Source organism: Macaca nemestrina, chromosome 1, assembly GCF_043159975.1.
Source record: "Macaca nemestrina isolate mMacNem1 chromosome 1, mMacNem.hap1, whole genome shotgun sequence".
In the NCBI taxonomy this organism is placed as follows: Eukaryota; Metazoa; Chordata; class Mammalia; order Primates; family Cercopithecidae; genus Macaca; species Macaca nemestrina.
Genome location: NC_092125.1, coordinates 21,058,718 through 21,075,746, shown reverse-complemented (window position 1 = coordinate 21,075,746; position 17,029 = coordinate 21,058,718). Strand labels below are relative to the sequence as shown.

The following is a 17,029-nucleotide window of genomic DNA, read 5'->3' as shown; positions in this document are numbered from 1 at the left end:
AAATACGTACCGTAGTCAAATGTGAACATTTTTTATCTTATCTGTTGTTTTTAATTATGACTTCCAAAGCATTTAAAATAGAACATTAGGAGCTAGCTGCCTGCCACTCCATTGCCAGTCAGTTTCCCCTCCCACACGAAACTGAGATCTACCTATTTATCTATTCCTTCTTTAATTTTTATGTGTAGGAACTTCTCTTGGGTGTTCGCTTCCTATAAATGGAAATGCACGAATTTTTTCAAAATTTTCAAAGTTGAATATTTATGAAAATATGTCAGTGCAAAACATGTATTAATAGCAAGATTTGAACTAAAAATAGTGATGCTATTTCTATTGACTAGCTAACATCTCTTAAAGTTCCTAAACAAAGAGAAAAGAAATCATGTAACTTGCGGGAAATTTATTTTTCAGGCAAAGCGTATGGATAGTATGTGCAATCAGAGATTATCAGAAAACACAGTGATGTTCTATTTCTTCTTTTAGCACTTTTTACATTTTTGTTTTGCTATCAGTCTTATTAATAATGGATATACTCAATGACACCTGCCTACCTTAAAGCATTTGTGTTGTAAATATTTTAATGGCTGTTATGGAAACAGCTGTGAATAACTCATTATAAAGATCTGGAGTTAATGACCATACTGAAGTCCATTGCCCTGGAGCCTCGCAAAGGTATTTTTCAATTGTGCTACCATCTTTTATTAATTGCCTTTAAATAGGATCACTTTGTTGAAACAGTTATATAACATAAGATTCTAGTTCATTATGCATACCAACAAATTATTAAATTAGCTTAGGCTCACTTATATTAACTGATATCAAATTGCACATTAAAAGTAATTTTCCAGACTCAATTTCATTAAGTAATGAGAAAAATAGGCTTGAGATTTTATTCAAGCTAGTAGTGTGCTAGTATCCCCTCTTTTTTAACACTTATAAATAAATGATATTCTTGATTAAAATGAAACCTATCTCTTAAGTAATTATTACTAATTAAATGAAAGTTTCACTTATCAGTCTCTCCAAATATGTTTCTCCTCTAATGTTTTCTGTCTCAGAAAGTGACATCTTCCAGAAGTTACCAATTTCTATTAATTTTTTTCTACAACATGTATCTCATATTTTCATTTTCTCCTTCACTACTACTAAACCAGTCTAAAAAAAGTGTCTCTTGCCTGAACTATTGCAATAACTTTAAAGATAATTTTAATATAATGATCTCCTGCTATACAATTTCCATATAGCAGCTAGAGTAATAATTTTCAAAAAGCAAATTTATCATATCAGTATTGTACTTAAAACATTTTTATGGTTTCTATTTATAGTTAGAATAAATTCTGAAATTTTTCATCTGATACCATGCTCTGTGGCATCTGGTACCTTTCTCTCTCTCCAGCATCATTTCCCACCTTTCCTTAGAATCACTAGTCTCTTGACATACACTCTTTCCCTCCTCGAGCCTTTCCTGCATTCTATCACATGTTTTCTGCCTGGAATTTTCTTCTCCCTTTCTTCTCTGCACTGACTGCTACTTATCTTTTAGGCCTCAAATTCAGTGTGGCTTCTTTAGAAAGAAAATCTTCCCTAGCATGACAGAGTGCATTATTGACCTAAATTATTTTCTCCCTCCTACATCCATCCCTTGTCTATGTCCTCATCATGGGCAGAGAATGTTCCCTGCCTTTGACTTTAGGCTTAGTTATGTGACTTACTTTGTCTAATAGTGACAATTTTTTAGGTCAAGCCCAGGTCTTAAGAGATTTCAATGGGTATGTCAGTCAGGGTTTTCCAGAGAAACAGAACCAGTATCGTGTGTGTGTGTGTGTGTGTGTGTGTGTGTGTGTGTGTGTGTGTATGCGTGCACACACATATACATCTATATAGAAAGAGTCAGAGATTGTAAGAATTTAATTGTGGAAGCTTTTGATTCTTGAAATGTTCTGAGCAGGCCAGCAGGCTGAAAATTCAGGTAAGAGTTGATGGGTGCAGTCTTAGTCTGAAATCTGTAGGGCAAGACAGCAAGTTGGAAACTCCAGCAGGATTTCTATATTAGTCTCGAGGCAAAATTCCTTCTTTTCCATGAAACATCAATCTTTGCTCTTAGACCCCACCCACACAGGGTAATCAGCTTTACTTAAAGTCAACAGATTGTAAATGTTAATCTACAAAATATCTTTACAGCAACAGTTGTACTAGTTTTTGATCAAACAACTGGATATCATGGCTAGCCAAGTTGACACCTAAAATTAACCATCACAATGAGTTTGTGCTTGACTCTGATACCTGTAACAACTCTATGAGAAGAAGATGCCTTGGCTAGCACACTGGTCCACGGAGCAGGAAGAACATGTGGAGCACAGCCACAGCAGTGGAGCCCAGCTTGGGCCACCCAACCCTTAGTTGACCAGCAGACACCAGAGAAAGTTCTGCTAAAATTAGTCATGGCAACCAGCAGAGCTCAGCCAAGATCAGTGGACTCCAGCTGACCTGCAGCATGTAAGAGGTAATAAATGATTGTTCTTACAAGACACTGAGGTTCGCACAATGCAGAAAGGGCAATCTCTTCAATAAAAGGTGTCAGAAAACTGGGCATTCACATGCAGAAGAATGAAATTAGACACTTACTCTCACGATATACTAAAATCAATTCAAAATGGATTAAAGACTAAAATGTAAAGCCTGAAATTATAAAACTCCTAGAAGAAAACATAGGGGGAAAGCCCCATGACATTAGCCTGGGCAATGATTTTTTTTTTTTTTTGATATTTCCTCAAAACACAGGCAACAAAAGCAAAAATAGAAAAAGAGGATTATATCAAACTAAAAAGTTTCTGCATAGCCAAGGAAAAAAATCAACAAAGTAAAGAAACAACCTACAAAATGAGAAAAAAACATTTGCAAACTCTACATCTGATGAGGGGTTAATATTCAAAATATATAAGAAATTCAAACAACTCAATAGCAAGAAAACAAATAACACAATTAAAAAATGGGTAAAGGACCCGAATAAACATTTTTCAGAAGAAGGCATACAAGTGGCCAACAGAAAATGGAAAAGTGTTCAACATCACTAATCATCGGGGAAATGTAAATCAAAACCACAATGAGATATCACCTCACTCAAGCTAGAATGGTTATTATTGAAAAGACCAAAAGTAACAAGTGTTGGCAAGGATGTGGAGAAAGGGAACCCTAGTGTATTGGTGGGAATGTAAATTAGTACAGCCATTGTGGAAAACAGTGTGAGATTCCTCAATAAACTAAAAATAGTACTACCATATGATCCAGCAATTCCGCTACTGGTTGTATACCCAAGGGAAATGAAATCAGTATATCAAAGAAATATCTGCACTCGCATGTTTATTGCAGTATAGGCAAGATATGGAATCAACTTAAGTGTCCATCAGTGGATAAATGAATAAATACAATGTGGTGTATATGTACAAGGAAATACTATTCATCCAGAAGAAAGAAGTAAATTCTGTCACTTGTGACTATGTGGATAAACTTGGAGGACATTATGTTAGGTGAAATAACCCAGGCACAGAAAGACAAACACTACATGATTTTAATCATATGTGTAATCTAAAAAAGTAAAGAGTAGAATGATGCTTACTAGAGGCTGGGATGGTTGGGGGTGGGGTATGAGTATGGGGAGATGAGGAGATATGATCAACGGATACAAAATTTCTGATAGATAAGAGGAATACATTCAAGAGATCTATTTCCCAGCAAGGTGACTATAGTTAAAGATAAATATATTGTATCCTTGAAAAATGCAAAGAGAGTGATGTCACCACAAACTGACAACAATGCTAGGTAATATATATGTTAATTAGATTTAACCATTCTACGATGTTTATATACTTCAAAATGTCATGTTGTACGTGATAAATACATACAATGTTATCTGGCAATTTAAAAAAATATTGAGTGAAGAAAATGGCACTGAGGTTAGGAATGAAGTGTTCCATAACCATAGTTAATTGATACATCCAGTTTTATAATTTAAAATAGGTCCCCAGCTATATACTCTTGTAACACCTTGTGTCTTTCCATCACAGCATCTAGCACACTTGCCCACTCATACATTTACTCATGTGAGTGATGACTGAATTCATGTCTGTCTCTCCATTATGCTCTAAATTCTGAAGGATGGAGGACAGGAACTGTGTCTGTCCTGTTCCACTCTCAGAGCCTAATGCTTGCTATACGATAAATATTGATAACACTTGACTGATACTGAAATGCTTTATATTGAATGCTTTCTATCTAAGATTCATAAAAGTGAAAAATATTGGCCAAGATATTATGGCTTTTAAGTGGAGGAACCAATATGTACACTCAAGGTTGTCTTTCCTTTTAAACAAAGACAAATTCTAGAGGAAGAAATTATGTTGTTAGTGCTAGCATAGCTTCCTTTTAATGCCCTAATTAAAATAAAACTTCAAACATTCCAAGGTAATACAGTATAGTTCCTATTTACAACATGGTCTCGAATGACCACACTCAGAAGATATTAAACCTGGGACATGAAGAATGAGAAGATGCCACCCAGCACAGAGTGGAGGTAAGACAAACATCCGAGACAGAGGGACTAGCAAGGGCACAGACCCAAAGCAGGAAAATGTCAGCTTGTTTGAGGAACTGAACAGAAGGGCAGTGTGGCTGCAAGAGGTAAGCAATGGGACAGTGTCCTGAGGCTGGAGAGGAAGTCAGGAGCCAGGGCCTGTAGGACCTTGCAGGTAATAAGATGTTTGGATGTTAAGTACCACAGGAGCCTGTGGAAGAGTTTAAATGCTGAAGTGACATGATGGTTTTGAAAACATCACTCTTTCATGTGAAGAACTGATAAGGAGGCTTGAGGGAAAGCGAGGAAGGAAGGGTCTTCAGTGCATGATTATGGCTGAGGCAATGATATCACAACAAGGAGAAGGAATAAAATGAAAAGAAAGCAGGGCCAAGAGGAAAATCAGCTTCACCTGGGCTGGGTGATTGTATAGGTGGCTGAACTGGAGGTCCTAAACCTAGAGTGTGGTTAGGATATAGGAGGATGTATCTGGCGGTCAGTTCAGGGTTCTCGTCTTAGCCATTGTATCAAAATGAGTCCCAGAAAGAAATGAATGGCATAATCAACTGGGTAATTCAAGGAGAGTTTAATAAAGGGATATTTACAAATATGTCGCAAGTTTTTTTGTAAACCAATAGAGAACAGAGCACTACCCCAGGGGCTAAAAAGAGCTGGTTCTGTCACTACCCCAGGCCTGAAAGGGTAAGGGGAGGGGATGGTTACCCAAACCTAAAGCAGGACTGCTGGCAGGAGCTATAGTCGTTGGCCTTGGAAATAAGGCAGGGACAGAGCCAGAGGGATAAACACTCTGACCTCAGGTCTCTAACAAGTGCCCCCAATGGGAGGCAATGAGCAGAACCCTCTGGAAGTCAGAGCGCAAGGGAGTCTGTTGATGCCGCCCAAATGAACCAGCCTCCCAGGGCACAGAGCAAGGGGAAGGAGGAGAGTGTGGGGGCAAACAGATCACATTCGGTATAGTCATATCTTATTTAACAATTTTATTCTCAAGTTTAATGAGAATAATTAATATTATCTTATTACATTAAGTTGATGACATGCTTATAAAATAATAATTACAAGGCAAGAAAATAGGTGAATACATTATCTGACAGTTTTCTAATACTTTAGGCTGGAGTGATATCCAACATAGCAAATTGTTAATCATAGGCCAATACAACAAGAGAAAATATACCATACATACAGGTAACCTCCCCGTCCGGTTTGGTTGAAAATCTAGTTGTACAATTTCAGAATGCTAAAGAAAAAATAGCTCAATAGCTACACACAAAACAAAAAGGTATCAAGTTTAATTGACTATAGCCTTAGGTAAAAATGTAACATGGGTTTAGAATAAAAGAACTTTTATTTTAGAATTATTTCTTTTAGGGACACCTGACATTGAGATTTTGGTTACATGTCTGAGAACTCAGCCGTGCTGCACAATGAAGGGTGTAATAATATTTCTTGATCAATGCAACTGGTCTACTGATGTATAAACATGCACCCAACTTGCAGAACACAGAGAGCTAGTAGCCACAGGAAACGGTATCCCTGGTTAGTTCAAAATTTATTTTATACAAAGAGCCAAAAGTTAGACCACTTTGGTCATTAGGATTAAAGGATGGCATTTTACAGTAAAAATGGACCAAATGGAAAGAGCCAGTTATAGCTAGGATGACTATCATTATTGTCCAAACCAAGGACATTTACAGGTAGAAGAACATGCTATTAACGATGCTCCAGGACAACAAATATAAAACTGGGACTCCCCCAAACAAGCCGCGATGTATGGTCACCCTAGGCCAAGCATGGTAATTAAGAGTATAGCCTCTGAAGACGGACTGTGCTGGATTCAAAATCGTGAGCCGTTATTGGCTGTGTGGCCTTGGGCCATTACCTCACATCTCTTTATTCCAGTTCCCTTACCTGTAAGGCTGAGATTTTTATAATAGTACCTTCCTTATAATATTGCTTAGGTTTAAATTAGTTGACACATGCATAGCATTTATAGTGCCTGATACATAATAAGACCTATGAAAACTTTTGCAATTATTGTACATATTGAATGAGTAAGTATACACCTAGGTTCTAATATTGGTTCTACCATGTGTAATCTCGCTGTGTGAACTTGGTCAAGTAACAAGGACTCTTGTTCTCATTTTCCTCACCTGTAAAATAAGGCTAATGAGTTGGTATATAGAAAGATCTACACATACAGCAGAGCAGATATTGGACATTACATGGATTTTAATTTTCTTTTTTAAAAATGTTTTTTCTCCTTTCTGCCTGCCTTTCTTTCTCTTTTTAAAAATATTTTTGTTTTCCTACAGTAGAAAAATACAATAAAACTAGACAGTTAAACTAGTAGGCAAAGGACAGAGAAAGGGATGCTTTTATATTTACTTATTCTTCCATTCAAAAATATTTATCATTCCTACTATTTGCCAAACACCATACTGGGGCCTATGACTCCTCTGCCAACAGAAGTATTCATTTGTAGTAATCTTACCTCCTTCTAGCTAAAATTAATGCTTGCCGTCTTACAGCCACCACATTCGGAATGAAGCACAATACAGGGCTGTGAACTAGTAACTTCTGCCTTTGGTTGCACTTGCATTGGAATCTCCTTCGAGTTGCTACTCTGAAATTCAAACATCTGTACTTCTGCTTGCCCAAATCTATGAGGTCTATCTCTTCCTTCTATTTCCTTTTATTTTTCTCTGAGACCCCTCCAGATAACTGAACACTGCATCCTGGCCCATTCTGGCCAGCCCTTGGTTATCACCCTACCCTGACAGGTTGTAACTGAACAAGTCTATTTATTGGACAAAGCTTTCTTCCCTTCTCATCTACCTCTCCCTGGCTGCCCTTCTCATCTTTCACCCTCCATTCTGAAAACCTTGTCTTCACCAAATGGCTATTGACCATCTACTCTGTCAGGGAATGTGCTAGAGATACAAAGATGAATAAATTATAATTCTTGACTTCAAAGTGTTCATAGTCCAAAGCAGCTTTTTTTTTTTTTTTTTTTTTTTTTACTTGAGGAATATGGGAGTCTATGGATGGACTTCCAGGGCCGTGTAGACCCCTTCATGTATACAAAATATGGTGATATACATACATTCTGTTTTTCTCCCTATAAAGAGAATATAAAGATTTCATTGAATTTTCAAAGGTGCCTGTTAGCTAACAACAACAAAACAAAACAAACACTGCACTCCAGCCTGGGCGACAGAGCGAGACTCCATCTCAAAAAACAAACAAACAAACAAACAAACAACACTCAAGAATCACCTGGGTCTTGGGATCTTCTGCTGCAGCAAAACTGATTTTAGTGCAGTTGTTCTCAACCATGGCTGCACACGAGAATCACCTACAGAGCTTAAAAAACACTGGTGCCTGAATCTCAACACCAGAAATTCAGATTTTATTGGTCTAGGGTATAGCCTGAGTTTTGAGATTTTTTTAAATTAATACACTTTATTTTTAAAAAAATGTTTAATAAACTTTATTTTTAGAGTTATTTAGATTTACCAAAAATATTAAAAATATTAAGCTACTGGCCGGGCGCGGTGGCTCAAGCCTGTAATCCCAGCACTTTGGGAGGCCGAGACGGGTGGATCACGAGGTCAGGAGATCGAGACCATCCTAGTTAACACGGTGAAACCCCGTCTCTACTAAAAAATACAAAAAATTAGCCGGGCGCGGTGGTGGGCACCTGTAGTCCCAGCTACTCGGGAGGCTGAGGCAGGAGAATGGCGTGAACCCCGGAGGCGGAGCTTGCAGTGAGCTGAGATCCGGCCACTGCACTCCAGCCCGGGCGACAGAGCGAGACTCTGTCTCAAAACAAAAACAAAAACAAAAACAAAAACAAAAATATTAAGCTACTAGTACAGAGTTATACATGGTACAGATGGTACAGATATACCATCACCCCCTTCAGACAGTTTACCCTGTTATGAGTATATTATAAGATCCATTTGTTGCAACTAACAAACCAATGGTGACACCGTTTTTAACAACTAAAGTTATACTTAATTCAAATTTTCTTAGTTTTTACTTAATTTTCTTGGTACTTAATTTTCTTTTTTGTTCCAAGATCTCACCCAGGTTACCACATTGCATTTAGTCATCGTGCATTCTTAGGCTACTATTGGCTCAGACAGTTTCTCAGACCTTCTTTATCTTTGACGACTTATACAGTTTTGAGAAGTATTTGTCTTGTATATTGTAGGATGCCCTTCTACTAGAATTTGTCTGATGTTTTCCTCATGGTGAGACTGGAGTTATGGTTTTGAGGAGGAAGATCACAGAGGTAAATTGCCATTTTCATCACATTCTATTAAGGGTATATAATATCAACATGATAAATGTCTGTTGATGTTGATATTGATGACCTGTCTAAAGTAGTGTTTGTCAGGTTCCTCCATTGTAAAATGTGTTCCCTCTGGCCATACTGTCTTTGGAAGAATGTTAATATGATCATCCCAAACCTAAGGAACAGGGAGTTATGCTTACCCTCCTCACTGGTGGAGCAATTTATTTGGAATTCAACACATAATTTATTTGGAATTCTGCACAGATTTGTCTCTTTTCCTCTATTCACTAGCTTTTTTTTCAAATATTTATTTATGTCAATATGGATTAATGGATATTTACTTCATACTTAGAGTTTTAATCCAACAGTACTTTCTTGCTCAAATTACTCCATATTTGGACATTGGGAGTTCTTTTACACCTCTAGCCTCCCCACTTTGCTTGTCTTTAACCTCCAATTCCAACAGTGAGAAACCTGGCTCCCACCATAGGCCATTTACTTAATTGTTCAATTCAAAGTATACATGTACATGGTATCAAAATTTTTAACCTGTACCTTCAATAGGAAACAATTTTATCAACAAGGATAAAGTGCTTATCTGTAGTTTTGCCTTTAGTCTTACAAACTCCATTTATTCCTAAAGTCACTTAGGTTAGCACCTTTTCCACAGCCTCTTTAGTGAGGTTGCTTCATATATTTGTAATACAGTTAGATTCTCTTGTCACAGTCTATTAGGTGATCCTAGACCACTTAAATATATTTGTAAAATTTTTCTTACTTTAAAGTTCACTGTTTATGTTGTATAGTATTACGTATTTTGACAAATGCGTAATGTCGTGTATCCATATTACAGTATCATACAGAATAGTTTTATTGCCCTAAAAAAATCCCCTGTGCTTCACTTATTCATTGCCACCATCTGCCACCCACCTCCCAAATCCCTGGCAACCACTGATCTTTTTTCTATCTCTATAGATTCACCATTTTCCAGCGTGTAATATAATTAGAATAATAGAGTATATTGCCTTTTAAGACTGGCTTTTTTCACTTAGCTATGTGCCTTTAAGTTCTTCCGTATATTTTCATGTCTTGATAGCTCACATCTTTTTATTGTTGAACAATATTCCATTGTATGAATTTACCACAGTTTGTTTATCTGTTCACATATTAAAAGGCATATTCATTACTTCCAGTTTGGGATGATTATACATAAAGCTTCCATAAACATTTATGCCCAGGAATTTGCATGGACCTAAGTTTTAAACTCAACTGGGTCAGTATTTAGGAGCACAATCACTTGATTGCATAAGACTATGCTTAACTTTGTGAAAAACTGCCAAACTGTCTTCTTAATGGCTGACTTATTTTGCATTCTCTTCAGTAACGAATAAGGGTTCCTGTTCCTCTGCATCCTTCCCAGTATTTAATATTGCCAGGTTTGGGGATTTTTAAACATTCTAATAGGTGTGTAGTGGTATCTCCTTGTTGTTTGATTTTGCAATTCCCTAGTGATGTCTAACGATGAAACTTTTTTATGTTAATTTCCCATCTGTATATTCTCTTTGGTGAAATATTTGTTCAGATCTTTTGCCCATTTTTTAATAGGGTGGTTTGCTTTTCTATTGTTGAGCTTTAAAAGTCTGTATATTTGGGATTCAAGTCCTCTGTCAGATATGTGTTTTGCAAATATTTTATCTCAGTCTGTTTCTTGTCTTTTCATTCTCTTAATTGTGTCTCAAACAATAAAATATTTTAATTTTAATGAAGTCCAGCTTCTCAATTTTTTCTTTCATGGGTCATGTATTTACTGTTGTACATAAAAATTTATCACTAAGCCTAAGGTCACCTAGATTTTCTCCTGTGCTATCTTCTAGAAATGTTATAGTTTTGCATTTTACATTTAGGTCTGTGATCCATTTTGAGTTAATTTTTGTGAATGGTATAAGGTTTGAGTCTACATTCTTTTTTGGGAGAATATGGATTTTCAGTTGTTCCAGCACCATTTGTTGAAAAGATAGATTATCCTTTTTCCACTGAATTGCCTTTGCTCACTTGGGGAAGATCAGTTGACTATATTTGGTGGGCCTATTTCTGGATTCTTCAGTCTGTTCCACTGGTCTATGTGTTTATTCTTTTGCCACTATAAAGCTTTTTGGAATTATTTTCAACTTTTTATGTTAATGTAATACACATCAAAAGTGAATAAAGCACAAGCGTACAGCTCAATGAATTATCACAAAGTGAACACATCTGCAAAATCCGCTCCCAAATCAGAAAATAGCATTAGCAGCACCTCAGAAGCTCCCTTTCTCCCTTCAGTTTCTACATTTTCCAAGGATAATCACAATCCTGACATCCAATAGCATTGGTTAGTTATACCTTTTAAATTTTTTATTTAAATATCACAGAATATGCATTTTTTGTGTGTCTGGCTTCTTTCACTCAACATTATGTTTTTAAGAGTCATCCATATTCACGTATATAGTTTTAGTTCCTTCTCATTACTGTTTAGTATTACAGCAATGGGCATTTGATTGTGCTTAGTTTTGACCTATATAACAGTGCTGCTGTGAACGTTCCAGTATGTGTCTTTTGGCAAAACAGATTGTGGCATTTATTCTGAGTAGATGCCTAGGAATGATATTGCTGAATTATCGGAGATGCACAGGTATAGCCTTGGTAGATACTGCCAAACTTTTTTTCAAAAGTGTCTGCACCAGTGTTCACTTGGCATTCTCAGTATATGGTTGGGCATAGGGCTTTATTAAAGTTCCTCCAATGATTTTAATGTTCAGACAAGTTTGAGACTCACTGTTTGAGAAACCTCCTAAAATAGATATTTTTTTCATCTTTTTTTTAAACTTTTAAGTTCAGAGGTATAAGGGCAGGTTTGGTACCTAGGTAAATTTGTGTCATGGGGGTTTGTTGTATACATTAATTTCATCACTCATGTATTAAGCCGAGTTCCCATTAGTTATGTTTCCTGATCCTTTCCCTCCTCCCACCTTCTACCTTCTGAAAGACCCCAATGTGTGTTATTCCCCTCTATGTGTCCATGTGTTCTCATTATTTAGCTCCCACTTACAAGTGAGAACATATGGTATTTGGTTTTCTTTTCCTGTATTAATTTGCTAAGGATAATGGCCTCCTGCTCCATCCATTTCCCGGCAAAGGACATGATCTCATTCTTAAAATAGAATTTTCTATGTCTGTTTACTATACCACCATTCATTGACACACACACACCTCCACCACCACCACCACCAAGTAATGATATATATTTTTTTAGAAATAGGACAACACCATGTCTTTTCTGATCTTAACACCTTTAAGGATCTCTACTTCCATTCATATTTCATTATACCCACCCTGTCTCATGGGCTTCCCTCAAATTTATATAGACTTGGGTCCACACACAATGTATATTCTCTAGTAAGTTCAAAAGACTCCTCACTCTGCCATGTAAAGTTGCTCTCAACTTTAATGTTACTCTGGGTGTGTCAGCAGGGACAGATTGTCCCTCATACAGATCCTGGTAGAGAAGGATCTGTTTGTATTATATTTTAGAAGGACACAGATACAAGAGTGGATAAACAATAATTGATCTTTCGAAAACAGCATTAGGTTGTACTTGCTCTGTGGCTTAGCAACCAGATCTCATACACGTGGAAGGAGTGTCACATGGAGACTATGAATCCCTAAGGTTGGAGACGCAGCTCACAGAAATGAGAAGGAAGGTCAGATACTGCTCAAACTCCACATAATAAAATTTTTGTTATAACGGCTGCATTTCTGAGGATCACATTCTTGTTTTGCAACAGCTGGAGACCAATTTGTTTCTCCAAAGTGAATTAGGAAGCAAAAAGAAGTATTTTTCCTGTAGTAAGAGGCATAGGAAAATGATACAGAAGCCCCCATTCCTAAGCTGTTTCTCCCCTAAGCTCTTTGAGGGGGAGATCAGATACCTTTTATTACGGAAAGAAACTGGGATGTTTGGGCTGGAATGGGATCCATAGACTAAATGGAATTTTATAGGACCAAAGAGTACTGTACTAAAGCTCAAATTCTTCATTTCAGTTCAAAAACATAAAACATGATTTACATTCTCAGGAGCAAATAGTAAGAAAAAGACTCTCTGTTGTTCCCAGTTTAGTAACAACCCATTGTATTCAAGATCTTCCTCAATCAAAATCCAACTGCTATTCCGTGCCTCATCTCTCTCTTTATACTTCCACCTACTATGTTATCTTGTCATACTACTACACTTTAACTACACATACATAGATTTGCATGATTTTGTGACTTTTCCGTATTCTCTCCAATTGGAATGCCTTTCTCCTTTCTTATCCCCCATTTAAATTTTCTCTATCTCTTCAAAGCCAGCTCAAATGCTACCTCCTCCAGGAAGTCTTCTTCAGATTTTCCCAGCATTAGAAGGCATTTCTTTCTTTTTCTCTAATAGTAGTCCTTTATACTTATGTTTACTAATTATTTCATTTGGCCTCAGTTTATGGTTAGTCTGTTTATAAGCCCCTACATTTAATGTATGGTAAGCTTCTTAGTAACAAGGTTCTGTTTTGTTTACTTAGAGTCTGTATTTTCCACAGCATCTGGACAATGTCTCGGACATAGTAAATGCTATGCTAACTAACTTGAACAAGTTTTGTCCAAGAAAAAAGAGAAGGATTTTTGGTACTAGGTTAACCATTGCAGAGAACTCCTTGAAAAAAAAATGAGGAGAAAATGAGTCATCTACTGGAGTATGAGAATGACTTTCTTTTATTGTTACTCTCACAATCACCTATTTGTGGCTGTGAGATTTCACCTATGCAACACTTTCCTTCACTCGTCTTCACTAGTCTCACCAAGAGTAACTAGTAACTGCATGCCAACCCCTGACTCTATGAGAATAAGCTTCCGCTATGGCTGAATATAACAGAGGTAAGGCATTGGCATGGCTGCAGGGGGCTGATAAAGAAGAATTGGGGCAATTCACTTCCCTATAATCAGGGAAAACAGAGGGAAAGATTGATCATTAAATAGTCTTAATAGGATTTAGATTACTTTTGTCTTGATTAATCCCTGGAGGAAATAGGTTTGCAGTTCAAGAAAATAATTATTTTCTTTGCAGCAGCTGCTGCTAACCAGCAACACACACGTGCAAGGACTGTCACATGGAGAATGGCTTGAGCCTCCTCCACCACCGCCCCCCATCCCCCCCACGACTCCTGGGTGAAAGAACAGGCAGCCGAAGATTCTGTGGCCTAAATTAGTTCTATTTTATCCCCAAGAATAATGAAGGCAATAGCCAGAAAATTTCCATTGCATCTGGATAAATAATCACAAGAGAGAATTATAGGAGTCTCAATAATTGTTCACGGGTTTATTTCCTTGAAGGCATGTCTCATTCTATGCTTCTCTTGCTCCTGAGATAGAGGGTTGCTCGAGATAGGGGTTCCATCAACTTTTGTTAAACGCGTTGATTTATTTGTTTGTTGAATATCTAATTATCTATTGGCCTGTGACTTTATCTACTAAATATTCCCTGTCTACTTTGTCTTTCTAAATTGCACCCATTGTTCAAATAATGTTTCCTCATAAAGCCTTCTTGCTTTATTCTTAAAGCACTTACTGGCAGAATTCTGTAACTTGGTCCGAAATTGAACAAATAGAATGAGGTCTTTGTTCTAGTTAACCTTTCCAATGCCTTGCTTATTTGCCTTTCCCATCTAAACTTTTTAAAAGAGCTGACTGATTTAGACCAATGCCTCTCCAATCTAAGCATGCACTGAAGTCACCTGAAGGGTGCCAGCACAGGCGTTTCTGATTCAGCAAGTCTGCTACGAGGTGGTATGTCTAAAAGTCCTAGATGATGCTAATGCCTCTGGTCCAGTGGCTACCCTTTGAGAACTCTTATTTGGGGGAACCTTGTGACAGCATCAAAGTGTGTCAGCACCACTCTTCTTTCTACATCTGTCTCTCACCTGCTTAATGAGACCCCTAATACTCCGCAGAGATTCCAGTGTTCTTGCCACAGCACGCCCATGGGGCAGGTCATCGCCTGTCGCCCTAACCCATGTCACACCAAACGGCCCCTCCAGCTCTGCTGGGCCTTTTGTGGTTTCCTGAAGATCTGCAATGCTGTTTCACTTGCTTGCAGTACCTATACCTCTTGTTTGCAGCACCAGTATCTCCCCAGCTAGAGAGCTCTAGCTGGAGTACTCTTCAAGTTGTTGTTTAACCTTCAAGATTCAATTCCCACTGCCGCCTCTCCTATCTGCTTTCTCTAACTCCCATTTCTGCCTGCTTTGCCTCCCCCCACTCTCCTTCTTGAACCTCTCCACATTTGCACACATGAAGTTAACTAATTTGTCTTCTAGCCTTCACATAACAGAGTATCTGCCTCCATTTCCACTCACCACATTACTTCAGATTTTTTTCAACTCTTGTTGAGTTAATCCCCTAAACAGTGATTTCTTCTCCTCAACCTATATTCTCTTCTTTGCCCTGCTCCATCTAAAATCTACTCTCAGGCCCTTCCCTGCACAAATTCTTCCTTCCAACTAAAGTATATGCATTAAAATTTTACTCTACACTGAGGGCTCTGGAATTTAACCTCATTTCATGCCTAGGGAACACATTATAGGGGCAGATCCATATTTGAGCATGGGGTTCTCCACAGAAATCCTCCCTGCTCCAGCCAAATCCTCCCCACTCCAGTCTTGCTGTGGATAGCACAGACAAACCCTGTGTCCAATGTGGGATCCCAGTGAAAAGACAAAAGGATTCGATGTTGCTTTTTTGGACCCATGTTTTTAGGACAAGGGCAATGTGTCTCTTTAGAAATGTGAATTATTGGGGCTCTTCAAATACATGTTTAGTGAGATCAAAAAGAACATCTAAAATGTAGAACCTTGAAGTCAGCATTTTTACTCTCAGTGTGGAAGGCGCCAAAACAATAACAACATTTAACAAAAGTCCAGAAATGTCCCCTCAGCTTAAGAGAACGAGTCCAAAAAAGCAACATCGAATCCTTTTGTCTTTTCACTGGGATCCCACATTGGACACAGGGTTTGTCTGTGCTATCCACAGCAAGACTGGAGTGGGGAGGATTTGGCTGGAGCAGGGAGAATATAGGTTGGGGAGAAGAAATCACTATTTAGGGGAATAGCTCAACAAGAGACTGTGGTTGACAGAGGAAAACGCCATGACCTGTCCTAGGGGTACGAAGGCACCTGTGCTTTCTTCTAAAGTCCTCCAATTCCTGATGTGAAAACTGGCAATGATGACCGGCTCTTGCCTCTTTGATCTGGAGATACCCATTTTCTTCACACAGCGAGGGAGATATCCACTGCACAGCTACTGCCATTTTCTTCCTGGGACCCATTTCAACTCTCAAGTTCTATAACTTCACAATTCTTCAAGAGAAAAAAAAAAACAGGAGGAATAAATATTAAGTATGTGCTAATTCTTTTTGATGAGCTGAATTTGGGGTGGTGATGAGGGTTTGTAGGGGGTTGCATGGGAATGATCATTTACACTTGTAGGATATTAGAAGTGGTAAGGATTTTATCTCTGTTTTAATCCTGCAAGCTTGACATTGTATAAAATCGCTGCAAAAAAGTATGTGACTTCTCCAAGATCACTAAGTAGTGACTGTGTTTATTCTAGTTAGAAAACCTCCTGAACTCACTACCCTATGAGATTTCCATTAGAACTTTAACTGCAATTGGCTTAGAGCATTCTAAAGCTGAATGATGAAGTGGGGAGAGATAAGCAGGAATTCTAAACTACTTGGAAACTATCTGATCTTTAAACAACCAGGACCCCAATGCCCCGGGGATGGGAAAGGATATTGAGATCAATCGTTTTCTCTACTTTCATGGGACACATGTTGGGGGCAGCAGTGTCCCCGATCTAAAATCCACCAGGTGCCTCAGAGGGTTCTGCAGGTCTTTTTCCAAGATAGACCATCCCCTGGAGGTGGGAAACTTGTAATGACACCTTCTTTTACCTCACTCCCCGTTAGTATCACCTGGGGAATCCAGTCTAAGGGTGGAGGAACAGGGTCTGATGAAGGAATTGCAAAGTCTGGCTTTGAAAACAATTACCCTAATGTGACAGACAGATTCCCTCACCCC

The 17,029-nt window shown here is 38.0% G+C and overlaps 1 long non-coding RNA gene across 1 annotated transcript in view; it reads left to right on the top strand.

Moving 5' to 3' along the window:
* The window catches only part of LOC105492938 (uncharacterized), a 117,375-nt gene that overhangs the window by 47,870 nt on the left and 52,476 nt on the right, over positions 1–17,029 (top strand). The window contains exon 2 of the long non-coding RNA XR_011610589.1: positions 8,805–8,885. This is a non-coding gene — a long non-coding RNA (uncharacterized lncRNA). The remainder of the gene's footprint in view (positions 1–8,804; positions 8,886–17,029) is intronic.